This window comes from Schistocerca piceifrons, chromosome 5 (assembly GCF_021461385.2).
Source record: "Schistocerca piceifrons isolate TAMUIC-IGC-003096 chromosome 5, iqSchPice1.1, whole genome shotgun sequence".
Lineage (NCBI taxonomy): Eukaryota > Metazoa > Arthropoda > Insecta > Orthoptera > Acrididae > Schistocerca > Schistocerca piceifrons.
Window position 1 is genome coordinate 592,729,888 of NC_060142.1, and position 18,723 is coordinate 592,748,610.

Here is an 18,723-nt window from a genome sequence, read left to right on the forward strand (position 1 = left end):
GATAATATCCAAAATGCATGTCAAGAGTGGTAAAGTATTTGCAGTTTCATAATCTGTCTAAGGTCTTATCAATATGTGCAGGGGTAGGTATCAGGTGTGGTAACCTTGTTTACCACTCTCATATTGACACAAACATGATAGGTTCCCCCCCCCCCCCCCCCCCCCCCATTGGTTGCTTTTTTGGGAACATTGATGGTAGGCCTCGACCACAGACTTGCCGAGAATTGAATTGTTCCCACATCCAACTGCTGCTGAATAGTATCTTCAATAAACACACTGTAGATGGTATGGTATTCGATATCCTTTCTGTATGATTGGGCTTGTGTCTCCTGTGTCAATTTCTTGCAGTATGAGGTCAGTAGCTGGGCAAATACTACCTTTCCTCAAAGAAACACACCATATTCCTCTAAAACTGGATATAAAAGATTTTGCGCTGGCACCAGCAAAATGTGCCAACTTCTTCTTTTAACTGATCTCTTAATGCAGGTGCTATTATGCAAAACTTCCTTACTGATAATTTTCCTCCTTTTCTTTCTTTTAACCTGTTTTTATCTTTGCCATTTCAGTTTCTATAACCACCTCGCCACTGACAAAATTGTACCACGTGGTATTTCTATTTCCTATTGACCAAAAATGATCAACACACACAGTATTTTGAAACCTGTTCCCCTTAATCTTCGGTTTACTGAAAACCTATACTAACATGTAGTTGCGACCTGTCGAGAAAGTCATTCTGGGTGAGTGAATCAACCATAAAGTCTGATCTTGGTGGTTCCCAGCCTTTGGTATTGATCCAGAGAACTCATCCTGTTCCACCACTGATTTTCACGGGTGTGGTCATTTTCAGTGCCCATATATGCAGCTTGATTGGGAGCTTGTAAGGTGAGCCACCCTTCACTGGTTCCTTGAGATTGTGATGCCTGCTCACTGTATGGAATCACAGAATTGGACAGTGCATGTTTTATAACATATCACAGCCTGATAGCATGTTAGGAAATCATTCCCTAAGATAACATAAAAATCCGGTCTGAGTTTCCTGCTACTTCCATAACAAAGGCATACTTTTTCCCTTCAATGTGCAAGTATATTGTACAGGTACCTGCGGAATTATTATCTCGTCTCCAAGTCCACTTATATTGTGGCATGGTGGTTTTAGCACAAGCTTGTCATTATTAGGAACAAAGAGAACACTAATCTGATCTCCAGGACCCACAAGAATTTTGAGAGTCTTCCCTCTGAGCTTGGCCTCTGAAACTAAATTTTCCACCTCAGTGGACTCTTCCCCCTTTTATAGGGTTCATATATTTCATTGGAGGTGGGGGTCAGTGGAAAACCTGCCCCACACTCATTTCCCCATGTGTTAGTACCTTTTTGTTTTGGGGGAATTTGGCCACTTATTATGCAGACAACAGTCCTGTTTGTGTCTGATGGTATGGCTATTCTCACAATAGGATGTCCAGCAGCACTCAGCCATATAGTTGAGCTACCCACATCTTTGGCAATTTGTGTCATTAATGAACATGCCACACATTTCTGGCTCCTGCAGGGGCAGATACATATCTTCCCACTTCCTTGCGTAACAGAGCAAATTAGACTGTTCATTCAGGGAGATTACCTTTATGTCACTTCCTATTTGTGGATTGATTCCATGTATGAATACATCAATTGCTCTCAGTTCAGCTTCTTCAATTAACTCCTCATTATGTATATTGCCCCTCCCTAGGGTGTATGTGCGACAAGATACTCCAGTAATTCTGTCTGTAAATGCTCCAAAGTCCTCCTCACTTTTCTGTCCAAGGGTGGACAATATCGATCACACTAATAGCTAACCCCAAGCTTGTCGGATTAGTTTTCCACTAATGCCTTTGCCAAAACTCCAAAAGTGGGTGCTTCCCACGACGTGTCTACTGACTCAACAAAAGTTCGCGCATCGCCCAAAAGCTTCAGCTTGCTAACATTTAACAAAAAATGGTCTGGCCATGTGCATGTATGCCCCAGGCCCCTGACATTTTGCAGAAATATTGCTACATTTTCGTGTGGCTTTCCAACAAAAAGAGGTACAAAAATTACAGTTGGAAGCTTACTGGCTATATATGATACTAGTTTTTCAGGTTCAGCTTTAGCGGCTCTTGAAGAACCTAAAGTTGCCACATTTTTGGCAGCTCTGGTTTCATGTTCACGAGTTACTGCATTAAGCCATTTGTGTAGGTCTATTTTTTCAAGTGACAGGGTGCTTATCTACTGTTGCAGTAAAGTGATGTGATCAGGCTTGCCTGTGGCTGCAGTTGCAGCATTTGGGATCAATTTGGTCCTCCCCGCTGGTTGGCAAGGACGTAACTTAGGCACGGTTAGAAAACTGGGATTAAGACCGAACAGATGTACACAGAAAGAGACCTTGCCCTATTCTAGGCCGTGAAAAGATCCCTTGGTGGAAGTTCGCTGGAGTTGTTAACTAGCAGAATGCATTGCAGTAATACTTACTTCACACGGAAGTTGTGGTGGCATCTGCACATGTGGTGGCGGAGGTGGTGGCAGCAGCAGCAAAGTTGCATGTCCGGTACATGCAGACATGTATCCCATGGCAAGGTACTGGTGGCCGTATGTATTTCTACCAGCTCATGTGAGTGAACAGGAAAAGGTCAGGTGGGCCTAACAGTGGTGATCCCACTTCTTGACACCAGTTGTACACGTCAGGATGTGTTAAGGAATGTAAGTGGACATCCAGGACTGATCCTTTTTCACTCTGGAGCAAGAAATGAAAAATTTATTCTCATTCTCATATTCTACGGAGTGCACTTGGTCCATCATCTGCTACAACCATGGGGCAGGCCGTGCATAGCGGTGGAGAGCATTTAGCCCTCAGTGGTAGGAGCAGGGAGACAAGAGAGCGATTTGCTGCTGTAGCCAGTGTCTCATCTGCCAACCTGCACACCCCACATGACCAATCTCTGCTCTCTCTCTCTCTCTCTCTCTCTCTCTCTCTCTGTGTGGATAGCATCCCTAGCCCAGTAGAACCAAGAGGGGGATCGCTCCCTTGATCTGCAGAGCTGCTTATATAACCTCATAACACTACAGTGGTGGTTTCAAGAAAAATATTGCTTAATTTGAAAGAAAAAATAATCCTCTTTTTTTTATCCTTTGGGCTGCACACTACTATTACTTCATACTGTTCTATGGCATGAGTGACTAAGCTGCCAAAAATATCTGATTTATTTGCTTAATGCGGTTCCTGTGGTACAATGTTTACAGAAGCCACTTTGGTTTTCATCTGAGATTTTATTAGTTTTACAGTAGTCGGTCAGATGATCATGAACGATTTACTCCAAGGCATGAGACACAGCAGCTAGTATGTTTATCAATCTGTAACAAGGACATAGCCAGGATTTTGTCACAGAGGGATCCAATTTGTTAAGAGAGGACCTTAAAAAGGCTCATGCTTTTTCATTCTATTGTGAAAACACATTTATTTATTAAGTTTATGTACATAATCTGCTTTCGGGAAACTTAAAAAAATGTAACATATAATAAGGAATATCGAATTGCACAATTGAATATTTCTTTTGTAAAATAAAGAACAACTGCCTTCAGTCACAAGAATGATTTTATTTCAATAGGCGATCTTTTTCGAGTCTTGGGGAGCTCATTTTTAGGTGCTTTAATAGTCCGCATCAATCTTTTTCTTTCTTCTTTTTTTCTTTTCTTTTCTCAGATTAAGGTTCATTCAGGTCCTCATAAAATTACAATGGCATATTACAAAATGGCATGTTGTGAATAAGAGTTTACAAAACTAAGACAAATCGAAATATAACTTAATGTTTCCAGTAGTGGATAGGTGGTTTTGAAGCACAGTGTGAGTAAACATGTCTATGTGCATTTATACACTTATGTGTAGATGTGTATGTATGCACATAAAAATGCTTGCTCATACTATGCTTCCAAACAATGTATCCACTACTGGAAACAATAAAGTGTTTTTCAATTTGTGTTAGTTTTGTAAATTTATATTCACAGTGTGCCACTTTGTAATATACCAGAATTAACCCAAATCTGAGAAAAGAAAGAAAAACTAATGCACAGTGTTAAAGCACCCGAAGGGGAACCCCCAAGGGCTGAAATGCATAGTGCACTGAAATAAAATCGTGACTGTGACTGAAGGTGCAAAGAATCCCACATTCCTCAGTTCAGTCTCAAATTTTAATAAGTATCTTAAATTTCATTAAAATTTTTCAGTTTCCTTAAGTCATCAAGAACTTTTCTAAAATTATTATTTCAACAGTCAGATTGAAACAACAACCACCAAATTTATTCAAAAAACAGAATACGCAGATACTATGAGCTACAGTTTTGAGATCTTAACATCGATTCCTACATTAATTTCCACTTGACTCCTAATATATAAGACCTAATGAATGAGTTTGTATTTATCTAAGGTAATATGGTTATATAGTCCTTGACACAAGTAACCTCCTTTATGATTTACAAAATAAACCATCGTTCATATGACGTTTATTTACAAATACGTTGGAGTTGTGAGGGTTGGATTCACTGTTCCAAGGACATTTGTAATGAGACATTTCACAATAGAACATGTTCTTGTAGTAAAAGTTGAAAGCTTACTGTATCACCATTCTGTTAGTGAACCATCTTTACACAAAGATGTGCAGTACAAATTACTATTGCTAGCCACCTTCCAATGTAAATATGATGATCAGTGCCGTGAGTCTCCAAAGAGATGTTTGGCTCATCTTCAATGCAGCTCTCTTCGTTTAAGCAGAGATGCTTCATCTGTAAGGAAATTGGGATCTGTCAGGGAGAAAGAAATGTGGAAGGAATTGGCTGTGGCCTACAGTAACCCAGGCATTTGCCTAAACTGAAAATGGGAAACCACAGAAAACTATATCCCTGGTTGCCAGCAGATGGATTTGAACAACCTCGCCTCCTGAATCCAGCATCTCAAGGTGAACAGCTACCTTGGTTGGTGGACTATGTGAAAAAACAAGTTTTTCATTGTTTTCAAATAAAATAAAATGCATCAACAAAAGACAAAATTCTGATATTGTATGTTTTTCCTTTGATTGTGTATTTTTGCATGCATTTTTATGGTTTAACTGTGCAGAGAATTTGTGGATTTAGTTACTCGTAAACAGATTTTGGATGGGGGGGGGGGGGGGGGGGAAGCAGAGCGGCAGCTGGCTCATACTAATTCAAGCAGCCCGCTAGAAAAAATCTTTTAGAAACAAATGAACTATAGAATGTCTTGTCATCAAATACTCTTTCTCTTCACAAACCACTCCCCATCATTTCAAACAGGAGTAGTTTTCCTAATTGAGTACTGCCTGGATGACCAGATTTGGGGTGATAATGACAGAATTTTGGGCAGATTTTTTAAAGAAATGAAACCATCACTGTTTGGGCAATATTTTTGTTGATCTGTGCAGTTTGTGGACAACATCCTCAAATCCAGTTGTACTTTTATACACTGATTTTAGTTTAATGTTATTTGCAACGATGTGTACCGCTCCATTGTCTTGTGAAATACAGAAATATTTCAACCCCTAAGTTCTACCAGTCTCTGAATTATGACTCTATTGCTAACATTAAACTTCAAAAGATGGGTTATTAGGCTGTTATAGTGGTCCATGCATATTTTTAACTTTTCATAACACTAGTAGATGAATCAAAATCGGTTTACTTCCTTCTTGTTACAAACATATCTGTAATTATAAACTATGAGAACAGCACACTGTACAAAAGTAATATACAGTAGCACTTACATTACATTAAACTGGAACTAATTAACAAAACAAAAAACTGAACTCAAATAAGGCCAAAAATGCAAAATAGTTGGTCTTGGCTAACATAAGGATAGGCAAAATCCGGTAATGTTGACAAAATACTGATAGTTTAAGTTTATCGGTAGCCATGTTGCCTGTTGATAGGTCATATCCCTTTTCCATCACATGTTTGAAAATCACAATATAAGGGGCGATAAAGAAGTTTCTGTTTGATGGATATACAGTCCAGAATCGGTATGCCACTCAGGCAAAATAACTGTGGGCAGTGAGGCAATCATCCCACCAGTGCACCAGGCTGAAGATACCCGTTTGGTACCACACTGTGTCCTGTTGTGTGAAGAAGTCCATATCTACCTGTTGCACATCCTTCTCTGACAGGTATCATGCACCCTTCAAGGCCTTTTTTAAGGGACCAAAGGCGTGATAATTGTATGAGGAGAGATCACAACTATAGGGTGGGTGCTCAGGTGTCCCCCACAAAAGTTTGCACAAGTTCTTTTTTATATAGGCGATATGGGGACAAGCGTTATAATCATGAAGCAACAGCACACCCTGTCACACTATTCCACAATGGTGTTTTTCTATAAACATACTGCCACACACACATTCTTCATTCTTTGATAGTTAGTTGTCTAGCAGTATTTGTCCTTCAGTAGCCAAGAAAAGAATAGCAGGATATTGGTTGTATTGGATGCATTTGGTAAGAACATTGTCATAGTTCACATTTATCACATGCACTTCGGAAAGACATAAATGCCAGACTTATTCCTTGCCTACATGTTGGTGCTTGCACACCCACATCGGAGTCACACTTTGTTGCATACACGCTGCATCAATGCAATGCCCTCAAATAGAAACTTTTTGACTGTCCTATATATCTTTCAGTTTCATTACACAGCATCTAGGTTCTGTGTAATTTCATTTAGGTGATGAGGGTGGGTGGGGGGGTCTGGAGCCCCCCTTCCCTTTGGTTATGTTCATGCCTGTAATAACATGATGATTCTGAGTTATTCTCTGGTCTTTCCTCTCAGTGGAATATGTGTTACTAACAAGAGAGAAGTTGCACATTTCTGTAAGAATTGGAATAATAATTTAGACAATATTTTTACTCATGCCTATACCCATTCCCATCATTACCTACTGTTTCAGGAGACAGATTCAAAATGTCTTTCTACATCACATTTGTAGAAATGGTTTTAAGAAAAGTACTCCTGTTAAAGTGCTATCTTGTGGTTGTGATGACTGATAACTTCTCAGAGGTTCTACTCTACAAGGCTGCTGGAATTGACTTTCTGCAAATGACGACTGGTATCTCTGATTTTGGCATTATGGGCATTTTTCTGCACATTTCATTAAATTAAGTTGTTATGTTATTGACAGAACACTGAGTAGCATGTTTGTCATAAAGTGCACTAAATCTGTGACTAAATTTCTAAACCTCATCTTCTAATGTTGGTTAATTGCTTATGCCCTGTTGCTGTTGAATATCTTAATCTTACTATAGCATTTTTTTTTTTTTTTTAATTTTCATCTTAATTGTGACCTCCTTCCTCCCTACTGCTTTCTCTTGACAAAATTTAGAAGGGCCATGCATTATAGTCCTAATAATGTTTTAACTCATGAGTGTCAACACAGTTCCAATATTGGCAACTGATAATGATTACTCTCTCCAGTCTCAGATGGTGATATAAATAATGTCATGTGAATCCCCAGTTGATTGAGTATGGCAGTGGCTTCCTTGGCAGCCTTAGACTGAGACATGACAACTTTAAATGACAAGTATTTTCAGCTGTCAAAAACTACAGGAAGATAAAATATTTAACTGGCTGGTCGAGATGTTGGCATATACTGATGATGTAGAGTAATTGCAAGGAATGTTAGAGCTTTAAAGGATAATTATGCGGCATTAGAAGGAGCGGTGCAGAATTTAGAACTGGAAGTGAATATAGGCAAAACAAAATATGTGATGATGGGATATCCTGGTAGGGATACAGGAGAGACTTCAGGGAATATAAATGGGGAAGAATATCAAAGTATGAACGACTTTAAGTATCTAAGTTTGATAATAACAGAAGATACTAGGACAGCAGTAGAAATTCAAGAAAAGATAGCAAGTAGAAAACAATGCTATTATTCCTTGCAGAGTATATTTGAGTCTGGAAATGTAAGTAGGAACCCAAAAATCACTGACAAAAAAAGTTGCAGCAACAAGAAATAATTAATGTAGAATAATGAAATTTTGGGAATACATTTGTCTAGGTCACATATTTAAGTGATTAACATTGCAAGATCACTGTTTAATGTCTTGGGACCTACATAGTACTCGACTCTACTACACCAGTCTGTTTATCGGCCATCTAAAAGAAACCTTCCTGGACCCAGAGTCAAGACACCCTATCCTCATTCCTTCACAGCTTCAAAACTTTCTTTCTCCTTTGCTTCAACTGGTCTTCCCCAGCCCAATGTACCACCTCCCTAAATGTGCCCAGTCCTCTCTGATGGCTCCATCCATCCTTCTGTGCACACAAAGCCCACCAATCATCGACAGCACCTTCATTTTTGTAGCTGCCATCCCTTCCACACCAAAAAAATCACTTCCATAATACCGGCCACTCATGAATGGCAAATCTGCAGTGATGAGAATTCCTCTGCCCAGCATGATGAAGATCTCACGAAGACTTTCTCATGAAAGCACCAGCTTCCAGATCTAGTCCAAAAACAAATTATCTGTGCCATATCCACACACACACACACACACACACACACACACACACACACACACTCCTCCCATCACCCGAAATAACCATCTGTGAATCAGCCTCCCCATAATTACCCAATGTCATCCCAGTCTGGAGCAACTCAGCTATGTCCTTCAACCAGCATTTTGAATACCTAGTTTTGTGGACACTAAAGTACACATGCGGAAATCAAGTTGAAAATGGAAGATGAGAATTTACAGGCAGTTATAAGACAGCAGGAAGGGGGAAGCAGTGAGATACAAGCTGCCCTGGTCGAATTTTCACCTGTGCCAATAGATCAGACACAAGTTTGACCTCACGAGTGGCCCTACGTTTTGGCCACTTAACCCAAAAACTTGCACAAATAGAAGCAATTTTTTTCTGTATTGGACTAATGAACCATGAAACGAAGTTTGCCTATGTTATCAGCCAACTTGATCAAAACTTTACATTTGCAATGGGTGATATTGTCGCTCCACCAAATTCCAATTGTTATGAATGCTTGGGATCAGTGTTGATACAACAGGTTGTCAGATCAGCAGAACAAAAAATTCTCCAGTTATTATATTGTGAAGTAATGAGTGACGATACCTGTATCCAATATCTTTGGCATTTAAGAATTCTTGCACCTGACACATCAGTGTCAGATTCATTGCTTTGGGTGTTGTGGACAAGCCACTTGCTGATACAAATGCAAAATATCATGAATTGTTGCACAGAATTAAGCTTAGGTAAGTTGGCACTAGTGGTAGGAAACAGGGAACGTTATCACTTACACCATCATCAGTTACAGGCTCCCAACAGCAAGAGATAATGGCAACAACTGAATTAGTTGCACCATTAGAAAGTGATCGTTCCAGAGATATCCAAGAAGATTTGGAACAAGTGACAGATACAACACAACAGTTGACGCACCATGTATAGACTTTAACAGTACAATGAGAACAAGCAGATGTTTCCAGCAGATGGCGAGATATCATAAGACAACAAGGAGCTTACCCCCACTCCCCTACAAGGAATAGCAGTCCCTATAGAGACTGAGGCCAGTTTTGGCGGTATCACAAACATTTTGGTCACGAGCAACACAATGCTCACTGCCATGCGAACACTCAAACTCCCAAAACAGTCAAAAGTAGATCCGACTCACCCTAGAAGCTGTATCCGGCACCAACTCAACAAACAGTTCAATAAAAGCTGTCATAGGTGCCAGTGCCTTAGTGAACAGCCATTTAGGAGAATTTTTGTGATGACCAGAGTAACAAATCTTGAATGTGGAAACAGGCAGACAAAACAGTGAAATACCTTCTCTCTCAAATTCTTTGCATCAGACAAATTCTCGAGTTGCAATTTCCGTATAGATGTAGATAATTATCTGCAAACCATTGCGAAGTGCATGGCAGAGGGTTTCTTCCTGTTCCATTCACATATAGAGTGTAGGAAGAATGATTGTTTTAATGCCTCTGTGCATGCAGTAATCTTCATAATCCCTACGTGAGCAATAGGTAGGGTGTTATAGTATAATCCTAGAGTAATAATTTAAAACCGGTTCTTGAAACTTCATTAATAGACTTTCTTGGACTAGTTTAAATCTGTCTCCAAGAGTCTTCCATTTCAATTCTTTCAGAACCTCTGTGACACTCACCTACTGATTAAACAAACCTGTGACAATTCATGCTGCCTTCTCAGTATAATATCCTGTGTTAGTCCTATCTGGTACAGGTCCCACGCAGCTGAGCAATATCCTAGAACTGGTCACATGAGTGATTTGTAAGCAATCTCCTTTTGTCGACTGATTACACTTTCCCAGTATCCTACCAATAACCCCACCTGCTTTACCCATAGCTGAATCTATGTGATCATTCCATTTCATATCCCTACAAAGTGTTAACTGAGATATTTGTATGAGTTGGGTGATTCCAACAGTGAAAGATTGATATTATAGGCATAGGAAACTACATTTTTTTTCATTTTGTGAAGTGCACAATTTTACATTTCTCAACACTTAATGCAAGTTGCCAATCTTTGCACCACTTTGAAATCTTATCAATATCTGCTGCATATTTATGAAGTTTCTTTTAGGTAGCACTTCATAATAGACAACTGCATCATTTGTAAAAATTCTGAGGTTACTATTAATGTTGTCCACAAGATCATTAATATACAGCATGAACAGCAAGGGTCCCAACACATTTCCTTGGGGCACACCTGAGGTTACTTCCACATCTGATGATGACTCTCCATCGAAGATAACATGTTGCATCCTCCCCATCAAAAAATCCTCAATCCAATCACAAATTTCACTTGATACCACATATGATCATACTTTTTTACAATATGCGTAGGTGTGATATTGAGTCAAATGCTTTTTGGAAATCAAGAAATACTGCATCGACCCAGTTGCCTTGATCTAGAGCTTTCAGTATGTCATGTGAGAAAGGATCACTTCTACTATCCTTCTTGTAAATGGGTGTGACCTGTACCTTTTTCCAAGAATGAGCACAGATTTTTGTTCGAGGGATTGTGCAAATTTATATATGTATACATATAAATAGCAATAATAAGAAAGGGTACATAAATAAAGAGATTAATAGAAATCAATTATTTTCAATTAATGCCAAAATTTTAGTTCTTAGCGTTTCTCTCCTTTGCGTCCTTATTACGTTGAACTTACTTCCATATTGTCGAGATCTAAACACTTCTGTTAAGTGCTTCTCCTTCTGACACCACAAAACTTTCCATTCTTGATGGTGTAGGTAAATGTAATTTTCATTTATCAGACTTCTTCACCATTTACAGGCAGCAGGTGTGACAGGACCTTTTTGTGGTGCGCGGAAGAAAATAAAAAGGCCACATATTTTTGCACTGAGAAAAATTATTATTCAGATACCCTGAAAGCTACTACACGCATCTCATATCTAAACACGTCCTCTATCCACGAGAACTCAAGACATAAGGTGACAAAAAATTGAATGAGGTCTTTATCATTTATTCTCACCTTCCGGCGTAGCAAAATACATCTTTTGCGGGCACTTACAGCGGTTATCCTTGGCTTTTCCTACGTACCAATACGGGATCTACAATAGATTACAGTTAGAAGAGGGGGCTAACTCCACTGCAAATTCAGTGCAGAATCTGAAGGGGGGGACTATTGGGCCCAAGAGTTTTGTTCAATTTTAACAATTTCATTTGTTTCTCAATACCAATGACACTAATACTTATTTCATTCATCTTTTCAGTAGTATGAGAATTCAATTGGGGCAATTCTCCAGGGTTTTCCTTTGTAAAGGAATTTTTGAAAATGAAGTTAAGCATTTCAGCATTTGCTTTGCCAGCCTCAATTTCAATTCCGGTCCCATGCGCAAGGGACTAGACACTAACTTTGGTGCGACTAATAGCCTTTACATACAACCACAATTTCTTTGGTTCTGTGAAAGATCACTTGTCAATTTTCTGCTAAGGTAGTCATTGAAGGTATCACCCATTGCTCTCTTGACAGCCAAATGTGTTTCATTCAGCATCTCTGTATCTATAGGCCCACACTTTGTTTTACACATATTATGCAGTAATCTCAAGAAAACACACAGAGCATTTAAGACAAGTTTCTCAACATTTCAGTGACTATGGAACCAACCATAAATAATAGGAAGTATGTGCCAAGAAAAAAAGAAGCAACTTTTTTCAGGCTATTTGGTTATGGCATTAATTATTTCTCTGTATTATACAGCAAGTGCCGCTTTGTACTATGTACCTAGAATTACAGAGATACTTGGAAATAGTAAATTTTTTAGCATCGATACCTATCGGTGACTGTGGAACTACCAGAACCTTTCACAATAGCACTCACAGGCACCCACACCAAAGGTAAGTGCATCGTCATTTGGGCGCCAGAAATGCAACAGGCTTTGAATGCAGTGAGAGAAAGTGTAGTCCACGTGACATTTAGCACAACCTGTTCCTTGGCAGTTTTGCCCATTGTGGTAAATGCCAGTCAAACAGCAATAGGTACAGTTTTGCAACAACATTAAATCTGCTTGGCAGCCCGCTGCAATTTATTTTCTCAAGGATATTGTCCAAAGTCACCAGGCATTTTTGGGGGCAAAATATTTCACTATACTCACCAACCATTATTCCTAGCATTTGTTTTCATGCAATGCGTTGAACGCTGTTCTCAGAGACAGCACAGGCAAATAGAATATATATATATTATATATAAAAACAAAGATGAGGTGACTTACCGAACAAAAGCGCTGGCAGGTCGATAGACACACAAACAAACACAAACACACACACAAAATTCAAGCTTTCGCAACAAACTGTTGCCTCATCAGGAAAGAGGGAAGGAGAGGGGAAGACGAAAGGAAGTGGGTTTTAAGGGAGAGGGTAAGGAGTCATTCCAATCCCGGGAGCGGAAAGACTTACCTTAGGGGGAAAAAAGGACAGGTATACACTCGCACACACACACATATCCATCCACACATACAGACACAAGCTCCCGGGATTGGAATGACTCCTTACCCTCTCCCTTAAAACCCACTTCCTTTCGTCTTCCCCTCTCCTTCCCTCTTTCCTGATGAGGCAACAGTTTGTTGCGAAAGCTTGAATTTTGTGTGTGTGTTTGTGTTTGTTTGTGTGTCTATCGACCTGCCAGCGCTTTTGTTCGGTAAGTCACCTCATCTTTGTTTTTATATATAATTTTTCCCACGTGGAATGTTTCCTTCCATTATAAGAATATATATATAACAATTCATACTCACATGGGGCACATATCAGGTGTAGAAAACTTTGCTACAGATTTCTTTCCTTGTATAAACAGGCAAAAGGCAATAACACACACTTGCACAAGTTCCTTTAAGACAAGACGATTGGTCTCCTAGAAGTGCAAGTACAGTTGCCTAATTCAAATCTGAAAATTTGGTGTGACTTCTTTCCACGAAAACACTGTCCTTTTGAACCAGAAATATACTACAGGCACGCATTTCATAATGTTCATGATCTGGCAAATATGAGCATAAAAACCACATATTGTCTAGCGACAGAGCATTGTGTGTTATTCAGCATGATCAAAGACTGTAAAAATGGGCACAGGAACCTTTGGCAGGCCAAATGAGTAATGTGGGGTGTCATGTCCATCTGACTTTGAGGATAATCTCTAACAATTACAAAAGATTTGTGCTTGTACATATTGACTTGATGGGGTCGCTACCACCTCCAGGAGAATTTCCACCATCTTGATGATGTTCTTGTAATACTATAGATCAAAAACAGTAAATAAAACCTACCGAGTGCAACTTGTGGCTGTCCTGAGAAACTTAATTTCAACAGTCACTATTTCCCCTGCAGACAATGCCTGCTCTCACTTGATCTTTAAGCTTTTTAGGTAACTGTAGACTATGAAAATTATTTATGAACTAGAAAGGTATTGAAAAAAACTTGTGCTCTTGGATGACAATGTGTGGATTTGGTTTAGTCAGAAAAGGCATAAGGGGACCCCACTTTCATGCCCTATCATGAAATGTTTTCAGTTGCACCAGAAACAGGGGTGTAGAATACAAATTCCAAGCAAGTGAAGGTTGGCTTCACCAGCGGAAAAATCATCACGGCGTTAGGCAAGCTGCTATTTCAGGTGATGCTGCAAGTAGAGAATTTGTTGAGAAATTTGGAAAAGAAAGTCTTAGAAAATAAACTGGTAGCCAATCGATTATACAACACTGATAAGATGGGGCTAAAACAGAAAATTCTCCTTCAAAAATCCCTCGCCCCAAAGAAAGGAAGTCACAGGCACAAAACTAGCAAAGGACATACTGGTCAGAGCAAGATACGGTAATGCATGTGGTGGCAATAAATTGCCATTGTTTGTAATTGGCAATTGTGAGAAACCAAGAGCCTTCAAAAACTTCAACATGCCAGTAGTTCGTTTTTATTACAAAACTCAAAAAAGTGCTTGGATGAATAGTAATATTTTTAAATATGGTCTTTTGAGATATTTGTTCCAGTTGTTAAAAGAACTTTACATCAAACAACCTACCACCCCATTAACTGTACTGCTAGACAATGCTCCAAGCTCCCCTCTGAATCTGAACTTCAACAAGGTGACATACAGTAAAAACTATGTCTTTGCCCACCCACATGACTTGAATAATCCAAACAATTGACCTGGATGTTACTGAGTAATTAAAACGATGTTACAGGAGGAAATAAGTCTGCACCTTGTCAGAGAAAACAGAGAATGGTTGTGAACTTTTTGAAGACTTAAATAGCCTCAGCATAAAAGTTGCAATTGAAAAAGTTGGTCAAGATTGGTAAGACTGCAAGAAAACCACTCTTTAAATATCATGCAAGGAGGTTTGTCTCAGCCTAAGGCAAGAACTTCCAGACACTGCAGATTTAGTCATTGACTTGCAAACTCTTCAGAATGATATACAGCCTGCTGAAGTAGATGAATTGCTAACAGACGACATTGCTGCTGTTACCAATCAAGACCTTGAGGACGATCAAATATCAGTATTGATTTGCAACAGTATAGTGTTGAGCAAGATGATGATGAAAAAGAAGACGACGGAAAGATTAGCCACTCTGCAGCAGAGGACGCATTCGAGGCTGCCCTCGAATATTTGGAACAGCAGCTAGCCACAACAACTATGGACATATTGTGAGCAAAGAAGTGGCATGACACAGTCAAGGCTCAAGAAATTGGCACAAAAAAAATTTTACAATTTTTAAAATGGATTTCTGATTTCCTCTCTCTTTATCAGAAATGTAATTTTTTATTTAATTTTGATTTACTACATTGTTTTGAGCTCTGTAAATAACTTTGTTCAGTCTCTTCTGATTATCTGATCTTTTTAGCATTCCAGCCGCCCACTGGACTTTAAAGTGACATTTTATTGAGGTTCTACTTTATACGAGCTACCCTTGCAACACATTATTCAGTCTAGTAATACTCTTGGCCTCAAACTTTGCTAACCCACTGCACCCACACCCTCTATCCAGTCTCCTTTTAATCAGTTCTGTCGTCCCTTCCCAATCCACTACCCCACGTCATCTTCATCGAGTACTTTCTTGGTGTGTGATTTTTTTCTTCCTTTCTTTTTGGGTCTGTCAATAACTCACCACTTTTTTGGTGGGTTGTTTCGTCTACTCCTACATTTTGCATTCCGCCAGAACTTTCCTTGCCATGTTTCTTTTATTCTCAACAAAGAGAAGTTTCTTAGGTGTTAAAACTATACAATTTTTTTTTCTTAACCATAATTATCAAACAACAATAAGACATATTCAGTCATGCTTTGAAAACATTTTCCCCAACACTATCTATAAGGGGGCAGTCAAAAAGAAACGAGTCGGAGGCATAATTACAGAAACCAGCATCTGTATGTTACAAGTATTGACCCCTGGCTCTTGAGACACTTGTCCCACTGTCACACAAGGCAGTGAATGGCTGTCTCATGAAATTTCCAGGACTGCGATGTTAACCAGTTCCGCACATATAGCTGGAAGTCGTCGTCCGAGGTGAATCATTTGCCCCTCAGAGCCTTTTTAAGAGGACCAAAAATGCCGTAATCACAGGGAGAGAGGTCCAGACTGTATGGAGGGTGGCCGAGAACCTCCCATTTGAATTTCTGCAGAAATGCCGCAATTATGTAGGCCGTGTGTGGCTTTGCATTGTTGTGGAGCAGAGAGACCCCACGGGTGAAATTGCCTCGTCATTTTGATTTGATTGCTTGGCAAAGGGTGGTCAAGGTTTGCAAGTAATGCTGGGCATTCACTGTTGTCCCGTACTGCAGGAAGTGAATCAAAAGGGGGCCATCTTGGTTCCCTCAAAAAGGCTCTGAGGGGCAAACAATTCATCTCTGACAACAACATCCAGCTGTACATACAGAACTGGTTAACATCGCAGCCCTGGGAATTTTATGAGACAGCTGTTCACCACCTTGTGTCACAGTGGGACAAGTGTTTCAACAGCCAGGATCAATACTTCTAACAAACAGGAACTGATTTCTGTAATTACAAGGGTTATTCCAAAAGTAAGGTCCGATTCGCCGTAACTATTGAAATTTGGCGCCAATGACAAAACACGCATGCGCGCCGACTCCTGGCAAGCCTTGCGCGTCAAACACCGCCATTCGCTTTGTTACTGTTGCTGAGTGTAGTTCACAGTGTCACTTTACAATGTTTAAGACAATTGATCAGCCCGCCGATTGTAAAGTAAGGGCAGTGATACGGTTTTTGTCTGCAAGAAACAATTCAGCGGCGGAAATCCATCGGCAGATTACTGATGTGTACGGTCCTAACATAATGAGCGACAGTAAAGTGCGCAAGTGGGTGCGAGCTTTTAATGAAGGACGGGATAATGTGCACGATGAACCACGGTGTGGCCGACCATCAGTGATTTCAGACGATTTGGTCAATGCGGTTGACAAAAAAATTCGTGAAGATCGCCGATTCACTATTACAGACGTAGACATGCATTTTCCGAATGTGAGTAGAACAACTTTGTACAGAATTGTGTCTGAACATTTGAAGTTTCACAAATTGTGTGCCCGTTGGGTTCCAGGCTGCTTACTGAGCCCCAACGAATGAAAATAATGGCTTTTGCTCTTGATTTTTTGGAGCGATATCATAAGGAAGGTGACAGTCTTTTAGACAATGTTGTCACAGGGGATGAGACATGGGTTTCTCACATCGCTCCAGAGTCTAAACGTCAGTCAATGCAATGGCGTCACACGTCATCGCCAGTCAAGGTCAAGGCAAAGCAGACAATCTCAACACGTAAGGTTATGGCGACTGTGTTCTGGGATAGACGTGGAGTATTGTTAGTCGACTTTATGGAGAGAGGAACAACGATTAATAAAGCCGCCTACCGCGCTACCCTGACTAAACTTCGACGTGCAATCCAGAATAAGTGACGTGGTCTTTTGTCGTCTGGAATCTTGTTGTTGCATGACAATGCCAGACCCCACACTGCAAATGAAACGCAAGCTCTGATCAAGAAATTTGGATGGGAACAGATGGACCATCCTCCTTACAGTCCGGACCTGGCGCCAAGTGATTTCCACCTGTTCCGTTACTTAAAGGAGTTTCTCGGCGGCAAGCGCTTCGACACAGATGATGAAGTGAAAGAAGCAGTTAAGGACTGGTTATCGTCACAGGCGGCCGATTTCTATAACATGGGCATTCAAAAGCTTGTTGAACGATGTGACAAATGTTTAAATAAGTATGGAAGTTATGTAGAAAAGTAGATAAAGATGTAAGGAATGTAAATAAAACAATTGTTTTGAAAAAACATTTTAGTTTTGATTTTTTTTTATAACCGGACCTTACTTTTGGAATAACCCTCGTATATGCCTCCGGCTCGTTTCTTTTTGAATGCCCCTTATACATACTGGGTTCTATTACATAAGAAGTCTTCAACCCACTCGCATACCTGGGAAAGTATTCCATACTCATATCTTTGTTAGCAGTCTGCATTGGAGCACCATATCAAATGCTTTTTGGAAATCTAGATATGGGGGATCTGCCTGTTGCCCTTCATCCACAGTTTGCAGGAAATCATGTGAGAAAAGGGGAAGCCGAGTTTCACATCCGCGATGCTTTCTAAAACCGGTTTGATTTGTGGACAGAAACTTTTCATTATCTAGTAAATTTATTATATTCAAACTCAGAATATGTTCAAAAATGCTGCAGCAGACCGATATTAATGATATTAGTCTGTAATTATGCAGGACCATTCTTCTACTACTCTTGTAGGATGGAGGCACTTTCGCATTTTTCCAGTCACTTCGGACTTTTCACTGGATGAGAGAATTGCAATAAATGCAAGCTAAGTAAGGGGAAAATGCTGTAGAGTTCTCTTTGTACAACCAGATTCAGATTCCCTCCAGATGTGGCAAATTGATTGTTTTCAACTCTTTCAGGTTGTTTCTCTACACCAGTGATGCTTATTACTGTCACCTGTACAGGACTCATGCAAAAATGATTTCTTAAACATGAAATATAAAACTTCAGCTTCTGTTTTCTTATCTTCTACTGCCACACCACACTGGTCAGTGAGCGAGTGGTTGGAAGCCTTAGACCTGCTTTGTGATTTTACATAGGACCAGAATTCTCTTTGGTTCTTTGGCTAAGGTATGACGATGGTAGTTGTATGCGTCGTGCATAGATCTTTTCACAGGTGAACAATCTCTGCTATCCTT